The sequence below is a fragment of the Canis lupus genome, chromosome 2 (assembly GCF_011100685.1).
Source record: "Canis lupus familiaris isolate Mischka breed German Shepherd chromosome 2, alternate assembly UU_Cfam_GSD_1.0, whole genome shotgun sequence".
In the NCBI taxonomy this organism is placed as follows: domain Eukaryota; kingdom Metazoa; phylum Chordata; class Mammalia; order Carnivora; family Canidae; genus Canis; species Canis lupus.
Genome location: NC_049223.1, coordinates 34350302 through 34373101, shown reverse-complemented (window position 1 = coordinate 34373101; position 22800 = coordinate 34350302). Strand labels below are relative to the sequence as shown.

The window sequence follows — 22800 nt, the reverse complement described above, 5'->3', positions numbered from 1 at the left end:
GAAGCAGGCATATGTGTCTGTGGTCTCTAGACTATGAGCTTCCTGTGTGTAAGACAGAACTGCAGCAAAGGGTGTATCAGACTTATTTTTTTGTGCCTTTGTAAAGTTAGATGGCTAACGACTGCTAGATGACCTGTAGAGAAAAGGACTTTTACTTTAGGATTAGAGCCGGCCATTAGACTAAGCATCTAGTTCATGGAAGGAGATTGGCTTAGGTGTATTACATGTTAGCAGGAATATATGAAAATGGTAAATTGAGGCAGCTATTTTAGATGAAAATAGGGGGTCGGTTTAGTTACAGAGTGCTATACCAGACTCTTCACTATTATTGCTGCTACTGTTTATAACAAGAAAAACCAAATCTCTCATGTGTGGACTAGAGACTGTATTTTATTAGCCTCTGAGGGGAATACCTTGATTATTCAGGGTACTAATTACTAAGCACCTAAGATGAGTCAGGGTTAGGAGAATTGAGCTGGTTTTCTTCTTTTTTTTCTTTTTTCTTTTTTTCAATAATTTTTAAAATTTATTTATTTATTTATTTATGATAGTCACACAGAGAGAGAGAGAGAGGCAGAGACATAGGCAGAGGGAGAAGCAGGCTCCATGCACTGGGAGCCCGATGTGGGATTCGATCCCGGGTCTCCAGGATCGCGCCCTGGGCCAAAGGCAGGCACCAAACCGCTGCGCCACCCAGGGATCCCTCTTTTTCTTTTTTTTTTAAAGATTTTATTTATTCATGAGAGACACAGAGAGAAAGGCAGAGATACAGGCAGAGGGACAAACAGGCTCCCTGTGAGGAGCCCGATGTGGGACTCAATCCCAGGACCCCGGGATCATGACCTGAGCCAAAGGCAGACGCTCAACCACTGAATCACCCAGGCGTCCTGAGAATTGAGCTGTTTTGTACACTGGTGTACGTCATGGTACTTAGCATATTAGAAGATCTCAATAGATACTACTGGAGGGAAGAAGGGTGAAGAAGTGATTTTTTTCCTCCTCTGTGACTCTCAGGTACCTACATGTGCCATTCCCAGGGATCACAGCTGGAGAGCCAGTTCAAAACCAGCCAAAGTTAAGAAAAGTCTTATTCATTGCAAGTAATTTATCCAGGATCCTCTTGATACTCAGAGCTTTCTGCGTTGCCACAGATGAGTGCAGGCCTCTAGGGTATTTGGATGTAGACATCATGATTGGTAGCAAGTGAGTGGCAGAATTACAATTGAAATCAGGCAGTCAGAAGTGACAGGAACTTCTTTTAGGTGGCCAGGAGGAGTCTGGGCCAAGTCCTAGTCAAGAAGAGGAGACTTTTCAGACATTGTCAGGTTTCTGATGGTTGTTTTGCTTCTCAATGACGAGAGCCCTTCCTGGAAATCAGTCTTCTCCATGCCCAGTCTCGGCCCACTGCTTTCTGTATGGCCTTATGCAGCCTGTACTCACACCCTGAGCTTTGTTTTCAGCTGACAAATGCTTGTTTCTTCTTCAGTCATGAGAATTGGGGAGGAGAGAGTGTTACAAGCCAACTAGGTAAGTGGCATGGCATCAAAATAGAGCCTGCATGGGTTTATAGCTTTTCTGTGAACATTTTAATAAAATCCCAGACTGAGGAACAATCTGGACGTCTGGAATGCTGAATTTCACTCTTGAAGCTGGACTTCCGAGTATTACAAACGTCCATGAGTTTGTGATTGTGATAATTAGATGGGAGAGGTTGGGGCAATTTAGGAAGATGATGGGGGCCCGACGGCTTCCTGCCTTTGAAATCCACAAAGGAAGTAAAATGGGGAAAATGATAAATAGTTGATCAGAAAATGGGGAGTGCCCCTCCTACATTAGGACAGCTGGCTCGTTGATAAAGATGTTTTACTGCTAATGGCCCTCAGGACCAGATGCTGTGAAAATGGAAGTTAAACTCTGATTTTGGACAGGTCTTTCCCTGCAGGGAGGGCAGTGTAGCCTCCTCTCTGCCATTGCCCAGCTGTGGATTCCTCTAAGAAGTCTCAAGGGTCTTGAGAAAAGAGACTCATTGGGCCCAGGTCACTGGATTCCAGGGGAGGGGTAGATGGCAGTTGGCAGGTGCCTCAGGGCACATGGGATTGCATCTGCTTGACCTTTGGCTTGTCCTTGGAGACTCTGCCTGCCTGTTTTTGGTAGGGCGAGTTCAAGGTGACCTCCCTCCATTCCACAGATAGGAGAGTTGGCCTGCTTGGTCTCTCCGTATCCCTGAGAAACCGATTTTGCTACAGAACTGGGTGAACCATATGGCAGCCTAGATTACAGTGATTGTTGGCGTTTGTCAACAGAGAGAACAGGCTTTTTGGCTATAGCAGATCCCCCAGGTAGGATTGCCACACCATCTGTGAACAGAGCATATAGAATCAGCTAGATGAGTATACGGTCCCGTTCTCATTCATTCCCTGCCTCCTAAACAAAGGGAGAGGTAAGTCTGTCATCAAATATTGGCTAATAGCTAATAGTACTTTAGTTCCTTTATTGTTCTTTTCTTTGAAGGACGCTAGAAAGGTCTGGTAGTCATGTATCTTACTCTTGAGGGTTTATAGTCTAGTTGAGGATATCAGGTCAACATGAACCAATAACACACGACGTAAAGCAAAAGATATATAGTAATTACAAAAAAGGAAAATAGACTGTAGAATTCAGAGATGAGGAGGATCGGTTGGGGCTGAAATTTTCCAGAACAGAGTTAGGACTGGAGGTTAGTCTTGAAGAATGAATAGGTTTTGGGGATTTAAGAGGATAAGAAAAAGGCTTCTAGGCCCGAAGAACAATATGAGCAGAGGTAGAGACAAGCAAGATGTCTTTACAGGACCATGAGGAGATTAGTGTGGTTGGGGTAGAGATACAGGGGAGATAAGATTAGGAAAGCAGGGCAGGACCAGATTAAAGACGGTCTCCAGAGACAGGCCAAGGAGCATGGACTTGGTTCTGGAGGTGATATGGCCTCATTGTAGGTACTGGTGCAGAGATATGATATGAAGAGAGGAATGTTTGCAAATACATTATATACACAATTCAGAGTGGACTGGAGTTGGGGAGAGATATATGTTTCAGAGATCAAGGAGGGAGTTATAAAGTCCTTGAAGCCATGGCAACTAGGTGAAGAGGCAGGGAAAGTATGCTGTTTCTTTCCAGAATCTGTAAGATTTGATCAGGAACTGGGTAGCAGCTGGGAAAGGGCTCATGAAGCGGAGAAAGGGGTCAAAGTTGAATCTTGGAAAGCTGATGAGAAAAAGGATAATGCCATTAGCAGAAATGGAGAAGTTATGAGGAAATGTGAATTTAAGTAGGAAAATGACGAGTTGGCTGTTATTCTATTTACTTAACAAACACTTATGTGACACTTCTTAGGAACCTGGCACTGTACTAACCACTTCATAATAATGTTCACTCATTCAGCTCTCATCATAAACATATAAAAGAAATACTTTGTTATCATCCTCTTGATCACAAAGGGGAAATCTCAAGCATGGAGAGGTTAAAGAATTTGCCCAGCATCAGGAAGCTATCAATAAATGGCAGAGCCAGCATTCTGAACCCAGGCCTTTACTCTAGCCTCCCCCTTATTAATGGGAGACCCATGTAGAAACTGTAATACGCCGTAAGACATCAAATATTTGTTAAATGCTTCTTTTGTGCAGAACTCTTTTCAGGAAATGTAATAATTGGCATGATATGGATATAACATTAAGGAGCCAGTACAGGTCTAGGGAGTGAAGAGTGATTGTCCAATTGTTAAGGGGCACTAAATTTTGTGCTATGAGAAGGTATCATATATAAAGAAGCAGGGGACAAATGCATACATATCTGGTTAGAGATATCAGAAAAGACTGAATAGGAAGGAGATGGGATTGTAGATCTACCTTGAAAGATAGGTCAAGTTGGACTTTGATAGTTGGTGGTAGGAGAAAGGGTCATTCTATATAGAGAGAAAAGCTTGAATAACATGATGGAAGAAAGTTCAAAACATATTTTGGGACCAACACAGGGCACCGTTTCTACCTCAGTAAATGTTTGCCTTGGAATGGGGAGTGGTTTTAGTGAGACTACAGTGTAGAATTGGACAGCAGGGAGAGGGGGCTTGCTCCCTGAAGAGACGGCTGGAGCCCATGAGAGGAGCATAATCATGATGTAGAATTACAAGTCCACAGCATACGAATGAGGAGGGGGTAGCTGATGCTATGAGGGCAGAGGACTCCTGGAGGGAAGCTGAGAGCTGAGGATGGAGCCTTTTTGTTTTATGCATGCTGATATGTAAGCTAGTCTGTCTTCTTTTGGGATGAGCCCAGTATTTTCTAAACTAAGGCCTGGTGGCTTGCTGGCTGTGGTGGTTTGTCTCCTAGATTGAGTGGAAGCCATTTCTGGCTTTCTGCCTCTGCTCTTCAGAGGTCTTTCACCACCTGGAGTAAGTGAATTTCTCATTGTCACTGTTCCCTAAGTAGATATAGACTGGACTCCTAGGCCCCTTCTGCCTGGACTGAAGAAGGAATTAAGATATGACACCATATGCATGTTACGGGTGCAGAGGTGATATTTCAGGGAACCCTGGGTTCCCTATGTGGTATGAAACCTTTGTGGTTGAGATTGCTCTCTCTGATGTCAAGGGCAGTTGACATCAAGAAGACTGGCAGAGCATGGTGTGTTCCAGTACTCCATAGCCCTTTAGGCCTTTAAGGATCATTCTAAGGAAAACAGTGTTGAGTAGGTAGGGATAGAACTTAAGAATACAGAGGCCAGGCATTACTTGTGAACTTCTTCAGTGGACATGCTGGAATGATCCTAATCTCATACTTCATCTCGTAAAACAGCACAGTGGTAGGAGAGAGAGAACGCTTTAAACTCCCAATTTGTCACTTACTAGCCCTGTGACCTTGGGACAACTGACCTTTGTGAGCCTTTCTCCTTCACTGGGAAATAGGGTTAATGGTATTTGCTTTTCTTTCCTAACAAAGGTATAAATAATGTCTGTGAAAGCGCTTTGAGATTGCAAAGTGCTCTATCAGAATGTGCTGTTATTATTACAACTACTAGCCAGTTTGCTCAGTCTTAAAGATTAATGTCCTGAGAGTGCCTTTTGCATAACCTCTTCATACTCCTTCTGCCAAGGACTTCTAGGGCAGGGCCACGGAGTGGGAGTTTGACTCATGGCACCGAGTATTTCCCTAGGCAGACCCATTGGCTGTGTGAAGCACTTTCCCTACCTTGAACACGAACATCTCAAATCGGGCCATGCCCGACAGTTGATGGCATGGTAGATATGATGAAATCAGCTAACTCTTTTCTTGGAACCAGGCAAGTCACATATACAAAACTCTCTTCTTTCTTCCTACATGAAAAGCTATTTTATCTCAACCTTTGCCAGAGAAGATCTTGCTGAAATGCATGGGGGCATTTTGCTGCCTCAGCGCTTGTAGGGCTTAGTCTGCCCTTGAACGTCTTGCCTTGTGTCATGGTTATCCTTTATAATGGCACCGACCTCTGTAAACAGGAACGTATCTGCCCTGATCTTGGGATGCATCCTGTTTCTTGATTGGGGAAAAAAAAAATCTCTGATGACCATTTTGTCATTGATTTCCTGGCTTTTCAAAAGTGGAAGGCAAGATGCATTTTGGTTAATGGGATAGTTTCTATTACCCTGGGTTTGACTGTATTGGGCTCTGGTGCATTAGAAGGTGAGGAGCTGGACCTCCTGTCTGTATCCTGCAAACCCCTAACATAAACCTTTCCAGCGCTGGGACAACCACTACACCCTCCTTGGAGCTTCTCTCTTCAGAATGAATCTGTTCTTGTTTTCTTTTACCTTTGGAAAGATCTTCAGATTCAACTGCAAATTCAGAGCTCTTTCTTAGTACCAATTCTTGTTGTTTCAGCGGTTTTTGTTTTGTTTTTTAAAGATTTTATTTATTTGTTTATTCATGGAAGGCACACAGAGAGAGGCAGGGACATATAGGCAGAGGGAGAAGCAGGCTCCCCACAGGGAGCCTGACTCGGGACTCGATCCCGCGACCCTGGAATCACGCACTGAGCTGAAGGCAGATGCTCAACCACTGAGCCACCCAGGTGCCCCTGTTTCAGTGTCTTTATTGACGATTTAGGGAAGGGCTTTTTTCCTTTCAATTGAATGGCAAGGAGACTCCTGAGCCACTGCCCCTCTTGTTGTCTGCCTTGTGCTCAGGGAATGCAGACCTTGTAGTTCCACATGTAAATGGTCAGAGGTAAAGATGGGTAAGAAAGAGGCGCTGACATTTGGTGAGCACGTACTCTTACAGACATTACTTCATTTGATTCTCACAACAGCCTAGGAAGGTGGCCTTCTCTTCCAGATGTTACATCCAGGAACCTGAGTCTCAACAATTCAGTGAGTTCCAAGCTGGCCACACTGGCTAGAAGTGATGGAACTCATCTGAAGCCATGCTTTCCAGGCAGGACCAGTCTGAAAACAAAGAGTGGCAATAAGGGGATTACTTGCACTTACTGATTACCTAGACATTCCCTTCTGGCTAATGTGGAGATGCAAGAGATGACTGGACAGGGTTCTTTGAAGAGTTCTGTGGGGTTTTTTCCCTGCTCAATTCTGGGAATGGGCTGGTGACCCTGGCTCTTGGCTGGAGCTCTCCCATGGCTCAGCCTCTGATTGGCCCTCTGGCCTCTGCTTCCAGAGCCTCCTGATTCAGGTCAGATGCCTCCTGGTGCCCTAGAAATAACAGGGTTTCTAGCCCAGCGTGCCTCCCTGGAGCCCCTCGGCCTGCTAGGCCAGCACTTGCAGCGCCTCTCCCCAAAGCTGTGTTTATTTCTATTATGTCATTTGCTTATTATAGGCTGTCTGCTAAGTGTCAGCTATCACTTCCCCGTGGTTCCCTGCCTTTTCTTCTCCCTGTCTTCCCCAGTGCTTTGGGGACTGTGGGCGACAGGGACCCAGGAGGAACATTCTAAATAGGTTCCTTGTACAGTTCTTCATTAGGAATTAAGCTTTTCTGTTGATTTTTCCCTAAGGGATGGGCTTTTGTTAGAAGTGCTGGCACCGTCAGTGAGTAGCTTCTCGGGTCCAGGGAAGGAGTGCCTCAAAGGATTGAAAAGAGAGCAAACCTTGAGGGTGGGTGGGGGGTGGGGGAGGGGTGGGTTTGGATCTGCCGAGGTCAAGTGCTGACCTGGGATTTGGCAGCTTCTGTGTTTTGGTCTTCTGCTTCCTGTGACCTTGGCAAGCACTTGTCCTCTTAAATCTTTGTGTCCTTGTGCTGTTTGTACACTTTGCACTAAGAGATGCTTACTGAATTCTGGTCCCAGAGTCAGAGCTGTAGTTAAAGACAGCAAAATGGAGAAATTGGCCCAGAATCCAGCTTGGGGAACTGGAGGTCAGGTGCATGGGGGAGGCATCATGCCCTAGACAGTTGCATGTAAAATAAGAGCTCGGTCTATTAGGTAGCCTCTGCCTCCTTCCAAAGTTACCTGTGGGAACAAGTGGGGCTGTTTCTCCCTCCCCACACTCCCACCTGACCCTCTGTCTGTGTGCTGGTGCTTTGTGACTTCTCTTCTACTCCATTGCCATCTGCAGTCATTTCCCCAGATTGGGCCTGGTTCCCTGGGGGCTGTCTCCCCGGGAGCCCTGGGCATCTCCTGAAGGCGGCTGGGCTGCAAGCAGCTCCCGTGTGGCCTCGTTCTGACTCGAGCCCAGGGCGGAGGAAGGGCATGTGTCTTGTACCGGGTGCCAAAATGGGACCTACAGAGGTTGTTGGCTTCCTGGGGTCTACATTGCTCACTAACAACCCATGACCCTATAACTTTGGGGGTTGGCTTGGGAAAGCATTAGCAGGGCTGACTTTAGGTCCGATGAACAAAAACGGACTGGCGTGCTCGCTCATTCTCACCTCCTCCCCACTGATGCAGAGGAGCTGCCCTTGTGCAAGGCCTGCCCCACCCTGTGGTCCATCCCTCCCACCTTCCTGGATCCGCACACTGCGACTGTCTCTTCCCTGTCTTTGTCTCTCTACATGTCCATGCACCGACATCTCTCCCATCTGTAGCTCCCATCCGGCTTTCTGTGCTCACTCCAGCCAGACTTCTGGAAGAACTGTTTGTACCCCTCATCCCTCTTACACCACCCCTGCTGGCCCCTGTTTGACGTCCTCCTCCCTTCCCCCTCCATCAGAGTGAACTCCCAAGTCCCTGAACACTCAGCCTGTCCCAGACTGAACTAATAATCTCACCCACTTCCCACACCTCTAACAGGGTCCCCTGGCTTAACCACGTTGGTTGTACTTTGTTACTTTCTTCTTTCTGCCTGAACAACACCCCTCCACCCACCCCTGCAGTGCATCATCTTGTTACTTTTCCCCCTAAATCTCTCTTGAATCTCTTTCTTCAGTGACAGCACCCATGTCAGATACTGATTGGCTTTCACCTGTTTTTTTTAGCGATTTGTGCTCCTTAGAGTCATCCTTCACATCGTGGGCTTTTAAAAACACACGTCCGGTCAGATTTCACTGGGCCACCCCTACTCTGCTCCAATCTCTTTCTTTAACCTTAACACATACTACCAGCGCATCCCTCTCATGTCCTGCAGGCCCTGTGTGGTCTCATCGGTGTCGACATCGCCAATATCATCTCCACCTCATGTTCTTCACTGGGTGCTTGGGTCACACTGGCTTTGATGAGACAGGGCTCCTGCCTCAGGGCATTTGTATGTGTTCATTCCTGTCTCTGAAATGCCCTTCCTTCCATCCTTCTGCACTCTGCTGAGATGTTACTTCCTTCCAGAAGGCTTTCTGAAACTCCAGACTAGGCGACAGGTATATGCTACATCTGCTCACACTGTGCCACCATCATTTCCTTATCTTTCTAGTACATATTCGGGGTAATAAACAGGACATTGTTTGACATTGGCTATCTAGCTCCCTGCTAGACCACAAACTTCTGAGAGCAGAGACTGTGTGTGTCACAAACAGTCCTAGCACAGTGCCTGACACATAGGGGGCATGAGGATTGTTCCTTATGAATGAATTACAGTTGAGCTGGGGAAGAGGGGATTGAGATGAGTTTGCAGGGAGGTGTATGCAGACAAGGTTGTCCTCCCAAACTGTCAAGTTCGAGAAGTCAATAATAGTTGAGTTTTCGAAGAATCACGTCGCTAGCTTATCTGGTTCAGAATTTTAGTTTTAAATACGAGAAGATGAAGGCTCAGAGAGGGAAGCCACTTGCTCAAGGTCAGAGAATGAGGTAGTAAGAGTTCAAACTCCTGCCTGACTTCCAGGTTGGCACTTGCTCTCTTCTGCACCACCCCCTCCCTGCCTCTCATACAGGTGACAGGCTCTACGTTCTCCAGTTCTGAGCAAGGCTCTGGAGTCAGGAAGGTGAGTTGCTTCCTCCCCACTGTGAGTGAGGGTGGCAGGTGTGAGCGGCCTATCCCACAGCTGTGGCTTCAGGAGCCATTGGCCTCCCCTCCCCTCCAGGGTTAGCAATGAGTGATGGGCTGCAAAGGCATCTAAGCCAACGCCAGCCTTACCTGGTGAGATGTGGAGCCCTGAAAGGAGAAACACAAGGGATGTGTTTGTTGAAGTAACTTGATTTTCCAGTTTCTAGGTTATCAGAATTTGAGGACTGGAAGCCTGACATTGGAGCTAAAGCTTCTGGGAGCCTGGATTGTGTCTGTTCCTTGTGGGCTCACTGTGCACCTGCCTGAGAACTCCACCTGTGTGGTCTGAGGGTGAAGCCTTCGTTGAAGCATACAGGGAAGGGCTTCTTCAGTAAGGCGTCCTTCCTCCGTCGGGTTTATGTCCTTCTCACTCAGAATTCCATCCTGTAAGATCTAGAAATGGAAGACTCCAGGCTGGGAGTGGCTGTGCAGGAAACAGGATATTTAGAATATAAACTATAGAATGCTGGCACCTCACATTTCCAGTGTCCCCTCACTCGTCTTCAGTTTTTTTCTTTATCTTTTCCCCCTTCTACTTAACCATTAAATCTCCGTGACTACCCTGGGAATGGAGGACATGGAGATGAGGAAGTCACATCTCTGCCCATGGGAAGCTCATAGCTTAGTGATAGACCACTCATTTCTTCATTCACTCATTCATACAATATTTAGTAGGCATTTATCATGTGCTAGGCATTATAATAGGCCTCTTCACTCATTCAGCATTATTTGAGTTCTTCCTGTAGATCAGAACTCCTTCCAGGTGATCGGAATATTGAGCAACAAAAATCTTTGCCTTCATGGAATTTACTTTCTAATGGGGAGAGACCAATAATATAGACTATACATAATAAATAAGTAAATTAGTGTTTTGAATAGGGTAAATACCATAAAAAGAAAAAAAAATGAATGGAAAGGAGTAAAGAGAGTGCACGGGTGGGTTGCAGTTTTAACTAGGGTGGATATGGTAGCCCTAACTTACAAAAGTGACGATAGAGTGGAGACTTGCAGGAGGCGAGGGAGTTAGACTTATGGATATCTTGGTGAAAGAAATATCAGGCAGAGGGAATTTGATCTAGGGTGGAAGCATGCCTGGCAAGTCCAGGGAACAGCAAAAACGTCCTTATATCTGGAGTGGAATGAGCTCAGTTTAGAGAGGCAATGGGTGCCAGATCATGCAGGGACTTGTAGGCCACTGTGAAGATTTGGGATTTTCTTTTTGTGAAAACCAGATCCACTGGAGGGTTTTGAGTACAGAATCTATTTGATCTGATGCACATTTGAAAGGAATCACAGAGTCTCCCATGTTGAGAATAGACTTTTGGGAGCAAGGGAGAAAACAGAGAAACCAGTTAGGAGGTCACTGCAAACATCTAGGAAGGAGATAGTGGTTTCTCTGTGTATTGTGGTAGCAAAGGAGGGGATGAGGAGAGGTTGGAAGCTAATAGAAGAAATGGAATCAGGAGGGTTTTAATTTTATTTTTTTATTATGGTAAAATATACATAAAATTTACTATTTTACCAATTAAAAAGCATATAATTCAGTGGCACTAAGTACATTCACATTTTTGGGCAACTGTTATCACCATCCATTTCCAGAACTTCTTCATCTTCCCAAACTGACAGTCTAATTTTTTTTTTTAAGATGAGAGAATTCATATCATGTTTCTGTGCTGGTGGGAATGATCCAGTTGAGAAGGGGAAGTTACTGATGTAGGAGGGCAAGTGGAGATTGTTGGACTGATTTCCTAGAGTAGGGGAGTGGTGAGATCTGGAGTACAAGCAGAGGGGTTGGCTCTGGCACCATGGATAGTTCATCTTAGTAATGAGAATGCAGGCAGGATTATGTGTACAGATGCTGATAGGTGCATAAATGTGTTGAGTCTATGAAAACTCATTGCTCATTTTCTCAGTGAAGGAGGAAACAAAGTCATTGGCTGAGAGATTGGGGTAGGAATGTTAGAGATTTGAGGAGGAAGAAGGTGTAAAGTAGTTAACTAGGTGAGTGAATAGAGTAAACTAGGGAATAAAAGTATCATTGTCAGGGCACACTTTTTTTTTTTTTTTAGATTTTATTTATTTATTTGATAGAGAGCACAAGCAGGGGGAGCAGGAGAAGGAGAAGCAGTCTCCCCACAGAGCAGGGAGCCGGGGCTTGGGGCTCAATCCCAGGATCCTGGGATCATGACCTGAGCCAAAGGCAGACACTTAACTGACTGAGCCACCCAGGCATCCCTGGAAGGGCCCATCTTTGGATCATGGTCATGAATTTAAAGTGAGATCAGTCTGTGTGTTTGTGGGCTTTTCTTCAGGTGCATTCAATTGCCTGAATGCAAATACTGGGTTGGATCTAACTAAGATTGTGGTTTAACAAAGTGAAGAAAAGGAATTATTATAAAGATTGATTTTGAGTGTAAGGTGGGAAGGAAGGGAAGAGGGACACAATATTCACTATGAGGACCCAGGAAAGATGGTTGCATCAATCGACTAGATAAAAGAATTGTTGGGGTCCCAACCCTAGAGGGACTGAGCTGGAAAGTGATTGGAGAGTGGGATGTTTACATTCACGATCATGGAGAGGTTGCAATTTCTAGTGATGACAAGGACTACAGTGGGTGAATGAGTCAGTGGCTAGAGAAGAGTGGAGCACAAGATTGCTAGAGAGAAAGAATGAAAGGAACCGAGAAGCCAAGATACTGGCAGGAATCACTTGATAAGTGTAATGACATTTCTAGAAGTTAAGATTGGACTAGTATATTACACATATGAATAACAGACATGTGTCCTGCCCTCAAAGAATGTGCATTTGAACCCAGGAGATAAGCAAGTCAAAAGCATTGACAGCATAATGTGGTAAGTGCTGTGATGGGAAAAGTGCAGGGGAGGGCAGCACAGATGGAGGACACCTGAGCCCAGCCCCGGGGGCTGCAAAGTCTTCCTGGAGCAAAGACATTTATGTGGGGACTTTTAAGAACAAATGGAAGGTAAAAAGAGGAAGAAGTACTCCAGAAAGGGGGAATGATATGTGCAAAGGGATAAACACAAGGCTGGGGCGTGCTAGAGTAACTGGAAGAACATCTTATTGCAGGTGCCACACACAGTGGTGCTAGAGGAGCTTAAGGTGAGGTGAGTGGGGTCATCGTGCTGGGCCTTGGGGCAGTATTAAGGAGTTACGCTTTATCCCATGAGCAGTGAGAGAGGTGTCGATGGACGGGGGGATAGAAGACAGTGTTGAGGACCGCTTAGTAGATGAGGGACATTCGACTGGGGCCCTTGTGTGAGCTGTCTATGGCTGCAAAACAAATTACCCTGAAACTTAGTGGCTTATAGCAACAAACATCTATTTTCTCGCAGTTTCTGTGGGTCAGGAATCCAGATGTGACTTGGCTAAATTTTCAGACCTAGGAATTTTACAAGACTACAGTTAAGGTGGCAGCTAGGGCTACAGTCATCTCAAGACAGAACGGGAGGCTTTCAGGCTCACTCACCTGGCCATCAGTAGGCTTCAGGCCATCAGGTCCTCCCTTACTGGCTACAGGCCACAGACATCAGTTCCTTGCTACATGGGTGGCATCATGACATGGCACCTGACTTCCTTCAGAGCAAGCAAGGGAGAGAGCACTAGACAGCAGGCAAGCTTCAAGTCAGTCTTTTTATGACCCAACTACAGAATTCACGTATCATCCCTTTCACTATATTCCATTTGGTAGAACCGAGTCTCTAGGTCCAGCCCTCACTCCAGGGGAGATGTTGCATAGGGCAGCAACATTAGGAGGCAGCAGCATTGGGGGCCAGCTCAGGTGCTGCAGTCATAAGCCTCAAGGAGGGCTAAGGAGTTTCCAGAGAGACAGATGAGGAACAACTAGGAAAAGATGGCACAGAAGAATTTTCAGGAAGAGGGAGTGACACCGGCAATGACATGTAGGCATGCAGTACATGAAGTGTCCAAAGTGGTGGAAGTTAGCTCCGTGAAGACCCATCGGAAAGGGTCTTGGTACTGTGCTGAGAAGTTTGGTCTTTACTCCTCATACCAGGAGAAAATCCCTTGAAGGCTTTTATGTAGGAGAGCGACCTAATTAGTTTTGGTCTCCGGCTGAGTGGGGACCTTTGGGAGTGGGAACGGTGGGTGACAGGGCGCCCTCCAGTGGATGAAGAAGAGGGCCTGAATCAAGTTAATGGCAGTAGGCATTGAGAAGGAGAGCAGATTCAAAGGATATTTAACCAATTAGGAACAAGTCTTGGAGGATTTCCTAGGAGAGCAAGGATGGATCAGAAGCTTTTGAAGTTCTCCACTTGGATCATAGAGGGTCCTGGCCGGAAGTGAAGGTACATAATCCAGCACGAGTAAGATGCTGTTCCTTGCAGATGGGACAGGGATGTGAACTAAGGTACACATGCCCAGTTCTGTTTGCTGACAGTAAAAAAATATTTAGTTGGAAGCCATTTAAAAAAATGTTATTTATTTATTCATGAGAGACACAGAGAGAGAAGCAGAGACATAGGCAGAGGGGGAAGCAGGCTCCCTGCAGGGAGCCCAATGCGGGACTTGATCCCAGCATCCTGGGATCATGCCCTGAGCCGAAGGCACACGCTCGACCACTGAGCCACCCAGGCGTCCCTGGAAGCAATTTTTTTGAAGCGCTTCCTGTGTATAGGACATCAGAGAGTTTGGGGGAATACAGAGTACAAGGTTCTACTCCTGAAGAGCCTTCAGCCTCTTTCCAGGCAGAAGTGATCAGGTTCGGATTTGGGACATTGTCACTGTGAGGCAGGGCAGATGAGAGACTCCACGTGCATCCACACCCCCGCAGCAGTGGCACCCCAGGATGCTGCTGGTTTCTCTGTGGGTCTTCAATGATGGGTGAGCCCTCATAGTATCAGAGGACTGTTGAGCTTCCACTTCTGTTGGTTTGGGAAGGCCTTTCATCCCCACCTTACCACATTCTGGAACAGCCTCCCAGTACTCCTGGGCCACTTAGTGTCACCCCAAGATAGCCCTGGGCTCACAGTTAGCATTTGGCTCCAGCAGGGTTCCTGGTGCCTGAGTGAGTGGAGCAACACAGTGGTGTTACTGCACACTGCAGTGAACTCTGCAGCATCAGGAAGTTTGTGTGCCATTTTGCTAGCATCTTCTGGGGATAGAGTAGGATCAGATTGGAGGGTGAGCTTTTCGTGGCTCCTAAGTGCCAGAGAGAATTGTTACCAAATATGTACCAGGGCTCTGTAATTGTTTGGAACACATTATCTCATTCAATCCTCACCACAATCCTAGGAAGTTGTACTATTGCTATTATCTTATGTTTATATCCTATATTTCCCCTACATAGGGAAGTGAGACTCAGAGATGTTAGTGACTCCCCTGAAAGCCACACAGCTAGTTAGAAGTACAGGCAGGCCTGTCTGCCTGCAGATCCCATATCCTAATCATATTACCATACTCTTCCTGTCCTCATGCTTTTATTTTTTTGAGTCTGTTGTTCTTGTCTCTGATCCTATCATTTGTCAGAAGATTATTTTCCCCCTGCTGCTGGGGTCCATAGGCTCTTCTTTTTCTTTGTAGGTTTTAATTTGGTATTGAGTGCTGACCCATCTGGAATTTATTGCAGTATATATAAATCTCATTTGGTTGTGCTTCCTTGGTCACAAACCAAACTTAGATTCTCTAAAGGTAGTTCAAGTAAAGATGAGCTTACCAGAGGGAACCCTGGGGTGCTGAGGAGTAAGGGATCTCAAAGCAATCCTTGAGTAGGGTTGACCTATAACAGGGCTGGACCTGGCAGAGACTAGATCAGACCTAAATAGTATGTGCCTAGCTCAGTTTCTGACATATCATAGGTGCTCAGTAAATATTTATTGAATAGGTACAGCAAACAGTCAAGTGGTACACTCTGCAGTGAAAGGGGCCTGTAGCAATGCCAGTGGGACCAGAGCCCTTTCGTTTCTGCTGAAATCAGGTTCACTAGGCTCCTTGAAGGATATGGCAGTAGCACCACTAGAGAGTCATACTTGTTGTGGGACACGTCTCTAATTTCCTCACACATCTTCTGGCTAGACTCTGAGCATGTCCTCACTGGCTGCAGCCAGATGGGAGACACAGATCGTCTGCCCATTGTGTCCACATTCCTGTGTGGATCCCTCCACACCAGTTCTCATGTGAGATGTCACTAGAGAGTAACAACATCCTCTGATGAGACTATTGTCCTACAGCAGTGGACTTCCTGGTAACTAGAAAAAAGGAAGGACTAGAGGGATGGGAGATCTGGGTTCAGGTATTGGCTCTGTTATAGCTGTGTGACTTGGACCTGATACTTAGCTTCTTTGGGACTTGGTTTCTTGATCTATAAAGGACAGAGTTTGGTTGAGATTCCTCCAAGCTCTTGAGTCCTTATGAGTTGCTAAGTTGGGCCCGAGGTCACAGGGAAGAAAATGCTGGCATCACATTCCTCTTCCCTGGAAACTCGTGAATAGGTCCAAGCAGATGGCCTCTTTGAAGGAGGACAGTTTCCAAAAGGGGGAAGAGTCTCTTTCAGGGTTTGGGTGGGACTCTCTCCTTTCCTATTACTCTAAAGATACTTGGAAGCTGAGTCTGGCATGGTCAGCTGGGACTCTTGAGGTGCCGGGAGTGAAGACGCAGAGGAATGACACGCACATAGGCCCCCACTGCTCGCTCTGGCAGCCTCGTGATCACAGTGTGCCACTTGCACTCCTGCCTTCTTCCCTGGGCTCATCTCCTCCGTTTGAGTTCTTGATCCCAAGCTATGTCCCACTGGCGTTCGTTGTGGCTCTGGAGTAAAATACAATTTATTTTTCTCTGGCTGGGAGTGGAAGGTTGCTTAATATTAGTAATAATGTCATTGGTGCTGTGCGCTCCAGGGCCTGTTAACTGCCAAGTCAAATCCCGTTGGAAGCAGAAGGCGCTACCGCTCGCCTAGGATGGGAAACGAGTTGGAGGTTCCTGATGTAGTTTTCAGTCACCTGAGCTTCTTATATTTAAAAAAAATTTTTAAAACATCTTATTTATTTATTCATAGAGACACAGAGAGAGAGAGAGAGAGGCAGAGACACAGGCAGAGGGAGAAGCAGGCTCCATGCAGGGAGCCTGATGTGGGACTCGATCCCAGATCTCTAGGATCACACCCTGGGCTGAAGCCGGTGCTAAACCCACTGAGCCACCAGGGCTGTCCCCCACCTGAGCTTTTTAAAGATGCAGTGGTGAGGGAATAAATCTGTGGTTCCCTCCTCTTAGTGCAGAGTTTTCAACAGTGGCACTGGCCTTTGGAGCCAAATAGTTCTTCATTGTGGGGGTTCTCTGTAGTGCATTGTAAGACGTTTAGCAGCAGTAGCACCCCTCCTCCTGCAGTTAGGACAACCAAAAATGTCTTCAGACAAGCCAACTGTCCCCAGGGGGCAAAATCGCCCCAGTTAAGAACCGCTGTCCTCAAGCTACTACTGCACACGTGCTGGTACCTTGTGACACAAGCAAAGCTTTTGAGAATCCCGGTCTTCGTTTTTGGTTTCACTTCTGACTCACTGAAGATCCTAAGGCGATGAGACTCTGTAACTCTGTTTATTCCCCTATCAAATGGGGCTATCCATTTTCCTTATTAAGATAGTAATTGATGTTTGTTGAAAACAAGTTAGAAGCAGCATTAAAGTATACAGAAGCAAATCTAAAGAGATTTGTCTTAGATTTGACTCTTTAGATTTGCTAGCATCTCAAATACCTAGAGATAACTATGATTAAGGTGTATTTTCTTCCTCCATTTTTAATTTGCATACCTCTCCCCTTCCACACCACCTAGAGACCAAATCAGGATCATATCAGAGTAGATGGCAAACCGTTCTTAGGAAATGTGATTTTTTTGGTGGACACATAGAAGGCCATCTTATGCAGGTCATGTATTTTATTTAATCAATTTTTGGTTGTTATGACATTGATTGTGTCAATTTCTTACTACAGGAGCTAATACTGGGAGAGCAACCTTGTGCATGAATCTTTGTGTGCAACTCTGTTTTCTTTAGGATAATTCCTAGAAGTGGAATTGCTGGGTCAGAGGGTGGAAACATTTTTACGGCTTCAGGTATATATTATCTGGTTGCCTTCTGTAATGGTTGTGCCATTTCATACCAGCAGTGTATGAGAGAACCAAATTGGGGCAATCTGTACTTTAAAAAAGCTTTCTTCAACACCTCGGGCTTCTGCTGAAGCTGAATAAATCCCCATTTTATTTGTAACATTGCACAAGAGCCCTAAAAGCACAGTGGTGGTCTGCTCTCATGGTGCAGCTGGGCTGAACATGTACTGACCAGGATCAGTGACAGATAGCATATTTTAGAATTATTGACAGAACTAAGACCCAAGACTAGAGAACCCATGGCAGATCATGCCATATGAGAATCCTGTCTTTTTGGCCTGGCCCCAGGATTGAGTGATGTGCACTAATGGCCCTACCTGACCAGTCTTCTGAAGGAGCCACTGATTTTCACAGCCTCTGACCCAGACATATGTGGCACGTAGTTTTCTAAAGTAGGAATCCAGTGGCCTACGTGGGAGGTGTAGAGAGAGTCACAGCTGAGGTGGAGCTGGCTAGAAGGAATTTTGCTAGTGTCAGCCTTCTCTCCCTGGCCCTGACCTGCACCCTACACTCTCCTATTCTTCCCCCCAGCCTCCTGGATGCATCCTGGGCACTCTTGGTGAAAGAACATGGAGTAGGTATAATTTCTAATTTTGACCCAGAGCCTACAATGTTTGAGGTGCTGCGGATAGACTTGGCAATGGGGTGGGCACAGGGCACCTGGGATATTGGACTTGACCTTGTCGGCCTTTCTGGTCTTGGCAACCCAAAGCACTCCTGCCATGGCTGTCTCTGTCTAAGTATGTAGTCACTGTGGGACTGGAAGATAAACAGAGTCAGGCCATAATGCAGTCAGAGAGAGAGAGAGAGAGAGACAGGTTTTGAGACCAAGCCTTTTCTCCTTTGTTATAGGGACAGATGCTTGGAGGAAGGCCAGTGTTGGCCCTGCCACATGGCTGGGGTGACCAAGTCTGGGCGAGCACCCACCTCTAGTCTCTGACCACCTCTATGGCTAGTGGAAGTGAAGGTGAAGTTCTCTGGTGAACTGTTAACCGGTGCTCGTGAATGACAATTTCACCTCTATCATCAGGTCCTTTGATGTTCACAGGAAGACCTCTCATCTGTGGAAAGAAGGATGTTTAAAGCTTGTGGAGGGGTCTTTCCTTTGAAATTCTTACTTCTGTGCTTGGGGAGCTGAAGATCTAAAGGATATTTTGTGGGGAGACCTACCCAATGCCACATTTCCTGAGACCATATCAGGTTCACCTTGTTCTGTAGTAAAACTGAGGGAAAGTTACCTGAAATTGTGGGATGGTATTTAATCAATGGTAAATCTAGAGATATAATCTATCTTTTTAAACTTTTTATCTTGGACTAATTTTAGACTCATAGAAAAGTTGCAAAAATAGTACAGAGAAATGCCGTACACCCCTCATCCAACTTCCCCTACTATTAACATCTTACGTAACCGTAGTAAAATGATCAAAACTGGGGAATTAACATCAGTGCGATGCTATCCACTGCAATATATGCCTTATTTAAATTTCCTCAGTTTTCCACTCATCCTTTTCCTGCTCCATGGGCCTCCCTATGACCCCACACGTTGCATTTAGTTCTTAACTCCTGTCTTCTTTAATTTTTTAAATTGCTTTTTGATCTCTCCTTGTTTTTTATGATCTTGACAATTTTGAAGAGTGTTGATGAGCTATTTTGAAGAATGTACCTCAGTTTAGATTGTCCTTTTTTCTCATCACTGAAGTTTTGCCTTTTTGATGAGATTACCACAGAAATGAGGCTGTGTCCTCAGTGTGTCCTACAGGTGATGGCAAACTGGATCGTTTGGTTAGGTGGTGTCTGCTGAATGTCTCCACTAAAGTTACTACTGTTTCCTTTATAGTCAATAAATATCTTGGAGGGCAGGCCCAGTGGCGCAGTGGTTTAGTGCTGCCTGCAGCCCAGGGCCTGATCCTGGAGACCCAGGATTGAGTCCCACGTCGGGCTCCCTGCGTGGAGCCTGCTTCTCCCTCTGCCTGTGTCTCTGCCTCTCTCTCTCTCTCTGTGTCTCTCATGAATAAATAAATAAAATCTTTAAAAAAAATAAATATCTTGGAGATATACTTTGAAACTATGCAAATTCTTTTGCTCTTCCAACTTTCGACTGCTAATCTTGGCATCTAATGGTGGATCCTCTTGGCAACAGTTGTTAGTGGTGTTTGCCTGATAATGCTTTTCTATTTCTGTATTTATGAACTATAGAATAGTATGTACTGTAGAGTAGAGCTAAAGACATAATCTTGACAGGATGGATTATTCCTTGATTAAGTCTTTATTCAAGAACAGTATTTCTTTCCAAAAATGTGATCTATTTCTCTTTATGCCCCTGTATATTAGTTTCCTGTTGGTATTCACAGAAAATGTGCAAAAATAGTACAGAAGGTTCCTGTACACCCCTCATCATCTTCCCCTAAGGTGAACATGTTATATAACCATAGTAGAATTAGCAAAAGTAGGAAATTACCTCGTTCATAGGAAGGCTATACAATCAAGCAAGAGATACTGGTGGGGTCTGGATATATTTTGAGGTAGGATGTAGAGGCTTTGTGAAAGGATTGGATGCGGACGGAGTATGAGAAGAGGAGGAGTGCACTTTGGCGCCAAGATGTTTGACCTGAAAAACTGGTCCTACCGTTTTTTGAATTGAAGAAGATTACAAGAGACAGCCAGGCAATTTTGCTCAGCAACTGACAAACTCCCCTTTTCTCATCACCTCCCCGATTATCCACTTGATCCAAGCTACCATTATTTCTTGCCTGGTTGTTTTAATAGTCTCCAAATTGGTCTCTCTGCTTCCACCCTTACCCCCTCTTCAGTCTGTTTTGAACACTGCCACAAAATTAACCAAAATATGAAAAATAAGTCAGTTCCTATGAGTCTTCTGCTCAGAGCCTCCTCTGGCTCTCTTTGTCACTAGAGCAAGGTGACCAAAGGCCCACTTGCATGGCTTGGTCTGTTGTCTCTGACCCCAGCATTGCTTTCTCCCCTCATTTCTCCATCTTTACTGCTCATGACTGTCCTTGTTATTTCCTGAATCTGCCAGGCTTCTTCCTGCCTCTGCACATCTGTGTTTGTTGTTTGCTCTGTTTTGTTATTGTATTCGCCGCTGTATGCTTTACCTAGAAATCTGCATGGGTTGTTCCCTTGCTTCCTTCACTCTTCAAATGTGACCTCCTTAACGAGCACTTCTCAGGCCATCCTATGTACAATCGTAACTCCTGTACCACTTCCTGTCCCTTTTTCTGTTTTATTTTTCACCTAGCTCTTGTCACTAACATCACTGGATGTTTTACTGATTCATTTTCTAAATGTTGTCTGTCTCCTTCCACTAAAATTGCGGACTCCAAGAGGACAAGGATTTTTGTCTTTTTTGTTCTCTGCCACATCTCTTGGGTGTAGAATAGTGCCTGGCAAATAGCAGGTGCTCAATAAATGCTTGTGGAAATGAATGAATATCTGCCTTTAGAGTCGGTCTATATATTTATCAATTGCTTTCTGAGGTATACAAGACATTAGGGTACATGTTTAAGCAGATAAAAAGAATTTTCAGATATGGCCTATATCTTCACACTGTGTGGAATTTGGTTGGGCATAAAATACCCAAGGTGTGAAAAGATGACTAATGGTATCATCGTAGGCTGTAAATGTATATTAAATCCTATAAAGTACAGGGCCCAGTGGTGGGTACAAGGGCAAACAAATATGTAAGACAGTTTCTTCCTTCAAGCTCTTCTAGCCCTAGTGGTGATGACCCAAAGAAAAGTAAGCTCTACCTAACTAGATGAGCCAAGTGACTACCATCTAGTATGGATGTCCCAGAAGAGCAGCTGTGCTGGGTGTGGGGGATGTCATCAGCAAGACCAGCAGTCTCAGGCTTCATGTAAGGTCTCACCTTAACACCTTGGCTCTAGAAAATCCAGGGGATCTGAGAGGTCCCATGTAGCCAGGACACAGGCCGTGTGGACGGGGAAAAGGCAGAAGATGAGGCTGGTAAAGTAGGTCACGGAGAGGTGGTGAAGGAAGGACCTTGAATGCTGTGTTCAGGAGTTTGAACTGCATTCTATAGGTGGTGAGGAGCCCCTCAAAAGTGTTGGAAGAGGAGATTAGCATGGTACCTTGTGATACGGGTGCATGTCTGATGATGGTTAGAAAAGGCTGAAGGTAGGGAGGGTGGTTCTGAAGCTCCTGCAGTAATCTGGAAAAGCTGGAAGCCCAGAGCACAACAGAAGGTGTCAAAAAGAAAGAAAGGAATGGATTGGAGAGCCAGTTTGAAGGGAGAATTGGTACACCTGGGTGAATAATTATTTGTGAGGTCAGGGAGGATCTGTTGAAGGTAATGCTGAGTCTTCTGACTTGGGTGACTGGATGGGTTAAAGAACACAGAAGGTAGGGCTGGAGGTTGGGAGTGCAGGAGTCAGGAGGGTAGAGGTGATGGGAGAGAGAAGGGGGTCCACGTCATAATCCTGGTTGGTCTGCTCTGACCTCACCGAGTTCCCTGATGTTTGGCTACCAAATCCATAAGGTTGCTGAGCCAGGGGAAAGTGCACCTGTCCCCAGGATGTCTCCATGAGCCCCCGGGTCAGAGCTGCTGATCTGTTCACTGCCTCCAGGTGTGAGGAGCAGCACAAATGAAGCCAATCCTGGCAGCAGGCAGGAGGAGGTGTGGCGCCTGGGGAGCATCTCTGGGACCTCGGAAGGGAGCCGACAGGGAGCAAGAAGGCTTACAGTGCCTGGGAGCCAGGTTCAGCTCAGCTCTATTTTGGGTGACAACATTTACAATGTTCCTTCACCCAGAATCATTCCGCCTGCCTGCCCGCCTTCAGCGTTTCCAGCTGATGGATTCTCACGCCTACTTCACAACTGGCTTGGATCAGGGGCTTTCTGTCTTCCTGATTGCTTCTCCTCGGACCCTCCTCACCATTCAGCAGGATGCCCAAGGCCCTGGGGTGGCCAGCATACCATGCTTGGTCGCTCCTGGCTCTTTAGCAGCAGCAGAATCAAAACAGAGGTGCAGAAGCTGGAGGTGAAGATGGGTGGGGTGAACGTCAAAGTTCAGACACAGAGGTATGTAGGCAGCTGACTTGTGTTTCTGTGCTTCACTTCCTCTAAGAGACCAAGTTACTGAGAGAGGAAATGCTTGATAAATGAGAATATTTTGTGTTTCCTCATCTCTTGTCTAAGAACCTCCTGGCACAAGATCTGGAGTCTACTGCTGTCCTAGATTATCCCCTTATCAAATCCATG

General features: G+C 45.8%; 1 protein-coding gene and 1 long non-coding RNA gene across 7 annotated transcripts in view; one reads left to right on the top strand and one right to left on the bottom strand.

Moving 5' to 3' along the window:
- Nucleotides 1–22800, top strand: part of NRG2 (neuregulin 2) — a 246465-nt gene that overhangs the window by 84409 nt on the left and 139256 nt on the right. The window lies entirely within an intron of this gene.
- Nucleotides 6078–8851, bottom strand: LOC111091855. Its single transcript, XR_005355432.1, has 3 exons — nt 8417–8851; nt 7167–7310; nt 6078–6451 (listed from the first exon to the last, which is right to left on the bottom strand). It is a non-coding gene; the product is annotated as an uncharacterized LOC111091855 (long non-coding RNA).